The sequence below is a fragment of the Callithrix jacchus genome, chromosome 16 (assembly GCF_049354715.1).
Source record: "Callithrix jacchus isolate 240 chromosome 16, calJac240_pri, whole genome shotgun sequence".
Classification (NCBI taxonomy): Eukaryota; Metazoa; Chordata; class Mammalia; order Primates; family Cebidae; genus Callithrix; species Callithrix jacchus.
In genome coordinates, this window is record NC_133517.1 from 12598194 (window position 1) to 12610024 (window position 11831).

Genomic DNA, 11831 nt, shown 5'->3' on the forward strand with positions numbered 1-11831 from the left:
CAGGCATGATTATGTGTTCATTCTGCTCCACCACACGGTAAAGTGGAAACTACTATCACCATGTCAGATAGCAAAGGTGATCTTTGTTCTTGCCAATAGTTACAATGAAGAAAATATCTTCCATCATGAAAGTGCCCCTTAATTCCATCTTCTCTATCTGGGCAAATCGAGAGAAGAGACATGCTGCGTGTCCATAGAAAAGAACTGGCTTTTTAATTTAATGTATTAGTTTGAATTCAAAACCTGTACAAGGTGCTATAATGGAATGGCTTTTTAACTCTCCAAATTTCTGGAAGAAACTCTTCTGGAGCTATAAGCCCCCAGAAGAATATGTAGTCCTGTTCTCCTACTACCATTGCAAAAACAGTTGAACGGAATGCTTATGCCTGAAATGTTATCTGAGATTGTATTCACCAGGCACTTTAGAGAGGGATGCACATCAGGGAGGTATTTTGGCCCCCAATCCAGGGTGGTGCAATGACTGCAGGACTTATTGTACAAGACCTGCTTAAGCTGACAGGCAGAACAAAAGATGAAGTGAACAAAGATGAAGTGTGTGAATCAATGTCAGAAGTGAAATATGCCCACGGCTTCAATAAGAGCATCAGGCATCAGCTCACAGATGACTGGTTAGAAGCATTTTATGAATGAGATGCATGGTGGTGACATACCCAATCAGACATCCAGGAAGTGAGTCTATGGTGTCATTTCATGTGACCTTTGACAAGCCACTTAACTAGTCCGGTCCTTACTTTTCTCAAGTGGGACTTGTTCATCAACCTTTCCCAACTCACTCTGAAGTGCTCTGATCTCTGTTCTAATCTATCAAATAGATTTGTAGAACTATGCTTTGGGAACCATTGACCTAGTAATCTAAAAAACTGACCGTATTTAATTTCCCAAGCCATTGAAAGTATAAAGGACGAAAAGCTTACTCACTGCTAGAATCTGGTTACAGAGGAATTTAATTATAGCATTTGGGGATGTGTCATTCAACCATAGCTATTAAGAGTCATGGTCAACTGTTTTATTAAGTCATTTGTCGTCGTCAGTAACTACCAGTCTGTAATTACCCAGTTCTATTCCACCAGTTTGTGTGAAGGGGTCTTGTTCTTTTTCCTCCGCATCTAAACCCTAAAATAAATCAGGATGATCATACTTACATTCTGTTGAGTTTAAAAAATTTTCCACTCCTGATTTTCTGTTACCCGATTTCTACTTTTCCTGGTGTTAGAATCATAGAATCAATAGTGTTTTAGAACTAAAGGTGATTTTAGATGTTTAATCTCTCCTCCCTTCTATTCAATTGAAAATTGAGAACAGGAAAGATTTAAAAATTTAGAAAGGCCTACAGCTGGTTAGTGATGGAGTCATGTTCACCATCAGGTGCCCCACCCTGCAGGTTATGGAAAAGCCTGCAGATTTCCATAACCTCACAATTTCAGTGAGACCCAGGAGGTTCTGGTTCAACCAGAAGGCAAACCCAATCTAGTCTGATTTGAGAGATTCGGATATAGCCAGCTGAACTTATACGGCCCAGGGTAAGAATCACAGTGTTAACAGAATGTGGGCAGCCAGCTAAAGATGGTGTGGAAAAGGAGCATAAAGGTAAAGTCAGGGGCACTTTGTTACTTTAGAAATGAGCTGCAGTAGAAGGAATTTAACGGAGATCAAATATTTGGATGTTTTGCAAATGCTAAAATATTCGGGCAGGCACTTTAGGATGAATTTTGCCCAACTCCCTACTTGTGTTATTTAAAAAAATGTGAACGTATACAACATCATTTCAATTTACTTTACCTGAAAAAGCAAATGACAGAATGTTTTTCCTATGATTCATTCAGTCATTCATTCAGCAAATGTTTGTTGAGCCCCTACCAAGTGCCAAGCACAAGGGGAACACATCTGCCAAGATCAGATGGGGAGGGGACAAGGAAAAGTGGGAAGCCCAGTCCGTAGTCAGGAGATGATGGAGGCTCGGAGCAGAGGGTGCAAAAGACATGTGACTTAGAGACAAGGGAAGAAACCTGTGAACACGTGACCCCTAGAACAGGGAGGAAGGTTACGGGTGATTTCATTTCCTTTTAAAAATTTCCTTGTTTTTCTGTGCACAATTGTGTTTTGTTAATAAAGTAATAACTGGGTTTTAACCTGGAATGATGATCTTACTACCACTTTTTAATGGGTTATTTTTGTTTTGAAATAATGTTAAATTTATAGAGAGGTGCAAGACTAGTGCAAAGGACTTTCACATATGCTCTGCTGTGATCCACCAGTTGTTAACATTTTGCTACATTTGCACATTCTTTTTCTTTTTTTCCTCTCCTCCTACACATATAATTATATATTTTTTCTGGACCACTTGAGAGTACATTGCTTTTTAGGCCTAAATACTTTAAGCATATATTTCTTAGGACACTTGGCTTATGTAACTATGTACAGTTGGCAAAATCAGGAATTTTTGTATTAATACATCAGTATTGTCAAATATATAGTCTTTATGAGAATTTTGCCAACTGTCTCAGTAATGTCCTGTATAACCTTTGTTTTTCTGGTCAAAGAGCTAGTTCAGGATCACATGTTACATTTAGTTTTCATGTCTCTTTCATTTCCTTTAATCTGGATCAGTTTCTCATCTTTTTTTGTTTTTTTTTGCCTTACATGTCTGGCAATTCTGCAGCCCACAGGCCGTTTATTTGCAGAATTTCTGTTAATTTGAGTTTATCTGTGATTTCCTCATCATTGGATCTAGAGTTATTTAATCTGGACTTTTTGGCTGTAGTACTGTCTAAATGCTGTTGTGTCCTTCCCAGTGCATTGTATCCACAGGCACATGATGTGGTTTGTTAATATCACTGATAAAGTTAATTACTGGTGGTACTAATTTTAAGGTAAGAATACATATTTTAAATGGTAGATTCTTTTGTTTTCTTTGGCTCAGAGCAGTGTCACTATTAAACAGTGTTTTAAAATTACTTACTTAAATTAATGTGGGCTCACATTTACTCCACGTTATGTTATACATACCTCCAGAGAAAAGGGGTGTGCACATAATTGCTATGTCAGACCAGGTTATTAAGATACAAAAGCAGGTCAGGTATAAGTCAATGCTGACATAAGCAGGATAACTTGTTTTCAGATTCTGGATATGCTTATTTTCTGGGGAGTTATTTGGATGTTTTTCTCATCTGTTGACTAAATCTATGAGCCAAATGTAAGTTGTAGCATTCGGGGACATTATGTACGCTTTCAACCTTCTCCTAATAAAAAAGACAAGAAATAACAAAGTTCGGCAAAGATGCAAAGAAAAGGGAACTCTTATCCACTGTTGATGGGAATGCAAACTAAAGGTCCCTCAAAAAATTACAAATGGGACTACCATATGATGCAGCCATCTCACGACTGGAAACTTATCCAAAGAAAAGGAAACCAGTATATTGAAGAAACATCTGTACTTCTATGTTTACTGCAGCGCTATTCACAATAGCCAAGATGGAGAACAACCTAGGTGTCCAACAACAGATAAATGGATAAGGAAAATATGGACATATATGCCATGGAATACTATTCAGCCATACAAAGAATGAAATCCTGCCTTCTGCAGCAACAAGGATGAGCCTGGATAACATCATTTTAAGTGAAGTGAGCCCAGAGTGGAAAGCTGAACATTTCATGTTCTCATTTCTATGTGGAAACCAAAAAATGGTTGATCTCACAGAAGTGAAAAGTAGAACAGAGGTTGCTAAAGGCTGGGAAGGGTAGAAGGAAGGGAGGGATAGGGAGAGATTTGTTAAAGGTTAAAATTACAGCTAGATAGGAGGAATAAATTCTAGTGTTCTGTACCACTGTAGGATGACTGCTGTAAATAATATTGTGTTAATTATATAGTTTCAAGAGCTGGAAGGAGGATATTGAGTGTTCTTAACACAAAGAAATGATGAATCTTTGAAGTGATGGATATGCAAAATCCCTTCATCTGAGCACCATACATTATATGTCTCAAAACATCACTAGATAACCCCAGGAATATGTAAAATTATTATCTATCAATTTAAAATATTAAATTAAAAATTAACAAAGAATATATTCAAAATGATTCTATACTACTTTAATGTATGATGGATCACTTCATAGTAATTGGTAACTATAAAGAAAACTATTGGTAACTATGAAGAAAAATGATCCATTTCTTTAGATCCATGCTGAAATTTCACAAAACCTTTTGAGTTTTTCGAAGAAATATACTTTATTTGTATGAATCCATTTTTAAGCTACTCAGTATCTGAAAATTTGTCTTCGAAGTTGCTGATAGGCTAATGCTTGACTTTTCTACAAAAAGGCCATTGGATCTCTCTGGCATCTTTGCTTTTGAACTAATCATGTCAAAATGTGATTTGCCTATAAGCATGTGAGCTTTTTGTTTTCATAACATTTTAGCCACAGCTGAACCACTATGGGTTCAGAAGAAAACAGACCAAACGCTTGCCACAGAGAGGATCTTACAATTCTTTCCTTTGGGTGTGAAATAATTCACTTTTAAGACAGTGCGTAGTAAATCAGATTTACGTCATTTTACATTCCCAAGAACAAGATTGAGTGATGGAAAGTGGATGGAAATAGCATTTCAGGAGCACCAATATTGAGGGCTTAGACGGTGCAAGGGAGGGAGTTTGGCTGGGACATTTGCTATCACCATTGCTGTGAACCACCAATTCTTGGAATCTTGTGGAATTCAGCGTGATGAAGCAGCAATGCTGCCGAAGGGTGAAAACAGCAGTGGCTCCATGCTGCCATCTGGTGGTATACCGCTGCATTGCCTCCCTTAGTGAGTCCTAGCCTCCAGCTCATGGGCTCTTGGCTGGCCCCTGTGGACCAAAGAGAAAAACTGGAAGTTTGGGTTGCTTGTTCATTGTGAGCCACAGGAGTTTCCCTCCTCTTTCGGTGTCCTTTTCTCTCCTCCTCTGTGGAATATAATCCCCTTCCCTTCAGATAACTTGGTGCCTTTTGTATCATCTTTCCTTTCACCATCAAACAATAACAACAACAACAAAAAGAAAAACAAGAAAATGACTAATATTTATCGAATCCTCCTAGCTGCCAGCGTCACTGAGTGCTTTCTAAATGTGATTTTCTTCCATCCTGGAAACAAACACGTGGAAGAGAGAGAATTGTTTTTCAATTTACGTAGTTAATAATATAGTTGAGCCGGTGATGTTGACTGGCTGGTCTCTCTAGAGCTTGAATTCCTTATCACTACATTGCCTTTGTACGTCCGTGTGACACTGAATAATGTATGGTGGAGCCCATGGAAATTTTGTTTGGTCTTACTTCTAATTGTGGAATGAAAGTTTATCTCTTATGTCGAGCCTTAGTGAGAAGCTTGAAAAAATATTTTTGTGATATGTGGGGCCCCCAACCGGTGCCCCTTAAAATCTGCCTATAATTAATGCAGTCACCTTTTTGAGGTGGCTGACAAATCTAGAAAGATTGGAATGAGTTGGTAGTTGTAAAAGTCAAATGAGAATGCACATGAATTAGATCTGGATGTTCTGCACCTAAAGTATTACTATGCAATAAATACTATGTTCCTAGTTAATATTCACACATGACCAATTTAATATATTCAGTAGATGGTAAGTATTCTTTTCATGATGCATTTGAGTTGGGTACAAGTTCTCTGATTTGAAAAACTCAGAACTCTGTATGATTGATTTTAAAGTGAGGGTATTTCTAGAATACTCAATAAAAATTACATATTTATTTCTTTTATTTCTTAGTATATAATTTAAGTAAAAATAATAGTCAACCAACAAACCAATATCTAATCAATCAAATATCAATTCATATGAAACTTATGAACATAATGTTGTACTAGTCACTGTATTTCCAGGAATTTTTTTCTGATCTGTTTTATAACTAAACACCACATTTATAATTATAATGTAGAATTTAAGCTTGTGGCAAGGGGTAGGTGTTCCATCAATACTCCCTTCTGTGGCCCCACCTAAGCCCTGAGCATTTCTGAAACCCTATTTCCTTCCACTTTCTTTCTTTCCCCCTTTTAGATTTAGGAAGATTCCAGGGTGGGATCCCAAGCTGGAAGCACTCTACAGGCACAGCCACTTCCAGAGAGATGCAGAAGACCTCCCAAAGATGAACTAACACGAGATGCATGGGAAGTAATTTTCTTTAAGATACCTGGCATATCTACAGACTTCATTTCAATGACCAGCTCCCGAATAAGATGGGAGAGAGAGCATGGCAAAGTTGGTCTGGTAAGGTGGCATTGCTTCAAGTATGCCATAGCGTGCTATGTACCATGTCTAGCTCTGAGATGAATTGAGGCTGTGACACACATGAGGCCACAGCCTCCACATCTCACTGAGCCACGGAACACAGCCAACAGGGCTAGATGGGGTCCATGTCCAAGTGGGGAACCAATGAGGGTTGGAGGCATTGTCTTCACATGGCCCAGCTGGTGAGGGCACGGTGGAGAACGCAGCAAAGGCTCTGAGGCATGTACTGCAATTTGGCTGTGTCAAAGCCACTTCCAATGTCCTTTCCCATCCTCTACTGGGGGTCTGGAAAGCTCACACACCCACTTTTCCAGACGCTCCTGCAGACAGAGGTTGCCGTGTGAGCTAGTTCTGGACAACGAGATTGAAGTGAAAGCCGTTAGACTGGGCTACCAGTGAAGTTTTTGAAAAAAGGCAACTTTGGCTGGAATGCTTCCTTCACCACTTTGCCCTTCCTCCTTTATCCTTCCTGCTTGGAGCCAGCCCTGGACACCTATGACTAGACTTCTTTTTGAATGGATAAACAAACACCTATTTTGTTTAAGCGTCTTTAGTAGGAATTTCTGATATTTGCCACTGAATGCCTTTCTAACTCACGAGGGCGCTGAGAAGCCGAAGTGATTGCTGATGAGCACTAGGGTGGTGTTGGTACTAGCTGGACTAGCTGATTCTGGGGATTCGGGAGGCAACGTTGGAAGTGGTAGGGGGAGAATTGGGAACTAGCCACCAGAAGGGCCGCAATTAGAAGCTTCAGTAGGTTTAGTAGGCATGGACTTCCTCGTTTCTGCAAATGGAGTGGGAGGCTGAACCCGAGGTTTACACGCTGAGTTTTGTTGTTGTTGGCATTTCGTTGTACTCATCAGCTGGTGTAGCTTGAGGAAACTTGGGTTGCAAATTTTTTAATTTTCACATTTATAAACTTTAATATATCAATTAGCTCTTTTATTTTGAGACGTTGTCTCATCGCTCAGGATGGAGTGCAGTGGCGCTATCTCAGCTCAATGCTATCTCCACCTCCTGGGTTCAAGGGATTCTCCTGCCTCAGCCTCCCAAGTAGCTGGGACTATAGGGATACACCACCACGCCTGGCTAATTTTTGTATTTTTAGTAGAGATGTGGGTTTCACCATATTGGCCAGGCTGGTCTCAAACTCCTGACCTCAGGTGATCTACCTGCCTCGGCCTCCTAAAATGTTGGGATTACATGCGTGAGCTGCCAAGCCCAGTCAATTTCTTTACAAGGATCCACTATGTGCTTAACAGTTCACTAGATCAGGGTTTGGCAAACTTTTTCTATAAAAGACTACGTAGTAAATACTTTGGGCTCTGCTGGCCATTCAGTCTCTGCCTCGGCACTCAACGCTGTCATTGCTTCGTGAAAGCAACCACAGACAATATGTACAGCCAAAAGCAGACAAAAAACAGCCCGCATCCTGGATTTGGTGTGAGAACTCCATTTTGCCAACCCTTTGCTCCAGATCTATCTTATAATGACGCAAACACAGACACATACAAAGTTAGGGTTGGGTGTGGTCGCTCGCATCTGTAATCCCAGCACTTTGGGATGCTGAGGTGGGAAGATGGCTTGAGAGTAGGAGTTTGAGACCAGCCGCAGTAACATAGTGAGACCTCATCTCTAAAACACAAAAATAAAACATTAGCTGGGTATGGTGGTGTTTGCCTGTAGTCCCAGCTATTTGAGAGGCTGACGAAGGATTTGAGGCAGCAGTGAACTATGACCACATGACTGCACTTCAGTCTGGGTAAGAGTGAGACTCTATCTCAAAAAAAAAAAAAAAAGTTTTTGTCTTAAGTGAGATGTACAGTTGGTTCTTGAACCGGGGCCTACTTATATGGATTGTTTTCAACAAGTAAAGTTGGCCCTTCTTATCAGTGGGTTCCACATCCACAACCAAATGTTGTGGGTGTAAAATACAGCATTTGTAGGATCTCAAACCTGCGTATCGATATTTTATGTACTTAAGTCCCACCTTAGGACTTGAGTATGTGGAAATTTTGTTATCTTGGGCAGTCCTGGACCCAATCCTTCACGAGTACTAAGGGACGGCTGTATGTATCCCTTTAAATCATGTTTACATTGTTCCTTTCCTAGCAAAATTCCTTTGTCGCCACACAGTTTTTCTTAGGATTTTCCCAGTAGGAGTTGGATGAGATCATGCATTCGGCTTTCTGATGCATGCTCCTCCCTCAGCAGTGCTTCCAGAAGTGTGTTCAATAGAACAGTAGTTCCATGGGATGTCTGATGGAAAAAAAGGGTATAAATACATTTGGAAAACTATGGGTTTAAAAAGTTAAAGCAGGCGAGCGTGGCGGCTCATGGTTATAACCTCAGGACTTTGGGAGGCCGCGCTGGGTGGATCACCTGAGGTCAGGAGGTTGAGACCAGCCTGGCCAACATGATGAAAACCCCGTCTCTGCCGATAATACAAAAGTTAGCTGGGCGTGGTGGCAGGTGCCTGTAATCCCAGCTAACTTGAGTGAGTGACACAGGAGAATCACTTGAACCCAGGAGGTGGAGGTTTCAGTGAGCCGAGGTTGCACTGCTGCACTGCAGCCTTGGAAACAGAGCAAAACTCCATCTAAAAAAAAAAAGTTAACCCATTTCTCTATCTCATATATTACAACATGTATTCAGTCGTCCAATCTAGAAATTTGTGAATGCATTGCTTTCTCTCTTACATCTGATCCAAGTGCTACTGACGCCACCTCTTAAGTATTTTTTCATTCGTCCCTGTCTCTCCGTCCCTATTCCCTTCAATATCCCTATTTCAGGTTCTGGCTTCCCTTCACACTCAATCTCTTCTATCCTCAAACCCCAGCTGCCGGAATCCTACGTCAAACATGAAAATCGAGGCTGGCCATGATAGCGTACACCTGTGGTCGCAGCTGCTTGGGAGGCTTGGGTGAGAGGACTGCTTGAGCTTGGGAATTTGAGGCTGCATTGAGCTATGGTTGTGCCACTGCACTCCAGCTTGGGCGACAGAGCAAGAACCTGTCTCTTAAGAAAATACGCAAATCTAACCTTGGCACTCCCCTACTTTCAACCCATCAATGACTCCTTTCTGGCCAGGGCAGCATTTTCTAACCGGTGATCACTGGGATGTTAGATGTGCCACAGGAAATTCTGCAGGAAACTTTGCATAAACCCATTTAGACAGAGTTCTTTACCCCTCGGACCTCTTAACACACGAAAGTACATTTGGCTGTTTTTTTTTTTTTTGTACTGCTCCTCATAGAGCAGAGCTACCCCACAGGCAGTGTGCCCAGAGTAGCCCCACTTTGGCTCGTTAAGAGGGGACACCAGATGCAGTATTTCTCAAACCCAGCTGAACATGCAGAATCCCTTTTTCACGGGGCACTGTGAGGGATTAGCATTTCAATGCAAACTCTTTGAGAAACACTACCTTGTGTATATTGCAGAGTTCCAGTGAATGGGGATTCACTCAACTATATCTCCCCAATGTCAGAATTAGAGTGTCTACTTTGATGTTGCCCACTGTACTTTTCTTGGCTAGATGGTCTACTTTTCTCTTATTAAGCAGCCTGGACAAGTGCGAAAAAGTGTTAGAGGTTTTAGAATCAAAGAGGTTGGCTTTGGAATTTCATCCATTTTCTAAATATATGAACTGGAGTAAGTTTCTTCAGTTCTTTGAGTCTCTCACTTCATCATTAAATTCAGTGTTGAACCTGCCTCCTATGGTGGCTTGAGTAAATGATACACCGTATACAAGGCGAAAGGCTGAGTGACTGGCTTATAGGAAGTGCTCAAGACACATCATTTCTGCTGTTTGGACTTTCATGGGAGCTCAGCAGGAACGCCACAGAGCCAAGTCCGTGTGCTTGGCTCAGCCCTAGCTGAATATAACCAAGTTGCTTGACAAAATATCTCACGCAACTTACAGAGAGTATTGTGCCCTCAGGAATGAAACTGTTTTAGGTGGCATTCTTTATTTGTCTGTTCAGACCAACAGCTCATTGATCTGATCTGGTGATTTCATCTGCTTTCCTGTGTCTGGGGCAATGCTGGCAATGCCTGTTTGACAAAGCCTCCACCTCTGCATTTATTAATAATTGCACCTTGTTTGCTTTTTAAATCACGTTGTTTTTGCTATTAAAAGTAACCACAAAATAATAATCAAAATTGTTTTCCTTGCATTAACAAAACTTTTTCTGAACTTATTGACAAAACACATAGTAGTTTTGTTTGTTAATAAATAATAGTCCGCACTTTGGAGATGCATTATCCACTAGTTTTTATTTTTTAAAATTTAATTAAAGATATCTAGACAAAGCACCTTACAAATTTTAGGATACAAACAAAGTATGATGTATTTGCAAATGGGCATGAAATATTTATTGAAGAGATGTAAAGTTTTCTTAAACATTAATGCTTTAAAATAATCTGAAAAAATACTTAATAAAATATATGGAGGAAAGAGGAAGAATTTAGATAGGACAACTCCTAGAAACAATGTAAAAATGGGAAACGTCAGCTTTCACTGCTGTTATGCTCCATTTTCTCAGTAGATGGCACCCTTCCCCTACCTTCAGAGCTTTTATTTACACTACGGTGTAAAGGGCTGATAATCCACTAAAACAGTTACTAAATCCTTTTTGGTAATTAGTTAATTAATTGCAGCCCTAAACAGCACCTACCTTACGTTGCACAAACAATGAATTTCATGAGTAAGTCAATATTTTGACTACAGTACAGAGGTTTACTCCTGTATTTCACGTTAGCATTTGCAAAGTTTGATTCTTTCATCTATCCCTTGATGACTTGCAGCCACATTCCTAAATATTCCCTTCTTTCCAACATGCCGACTTACTAATCTCTTACTCTAGACAGATGAACCGTCTACTACTTCATCAAGAAGATCAAGCCATTCACTTTTTCATTCATTCATTTATTAGGTTGGTGCAAAAGTAATTGCCGTGTTTGCTATTAAAAGTAACGGCAAAATAATAATCAATCAACAATTATTCAATCAGTACCTACTATATTCTAGGCTCTGTAAAGCTCAGAGGATGTAAAGATGCCCGAGTTACGGTCTTTGTCTTTAAAGAGCTCTCAACTTGTTTGGAGGAAACAAACATAATGAATGATTTTGTCCATAGTTTGCTGAGTTTCTTTGATATTTTATTATCATTAAATACTTCTGCATATATTGAGACAACCATATAATTTTAAATCCCTTAAATTTTCTCTCCTGGAACTTAACATGGGTCTTGATTGATTCTTCTTCTTTTTTAAAAAAATGTACTGCTGGATGGCAGTTTCCCATCACTTTATTTGGGATTTTTGCGTCTATGCTAATCAGTGATAATGGCCTATAATTTTTCTCTTTCAAACTGTACTTGTCGGTTTTGTTATCAAAGTTACGTTAACCTCAACAAATGAGTTATGGGATATTCTTTCCTTTTATATTTCTTGAATGATTAGTCAAGCTCACCTGTGAAACCATGTGTGCTCAATGTTTGCTTTATGGGAAAATTTTTAGCTCATTTATTTTCC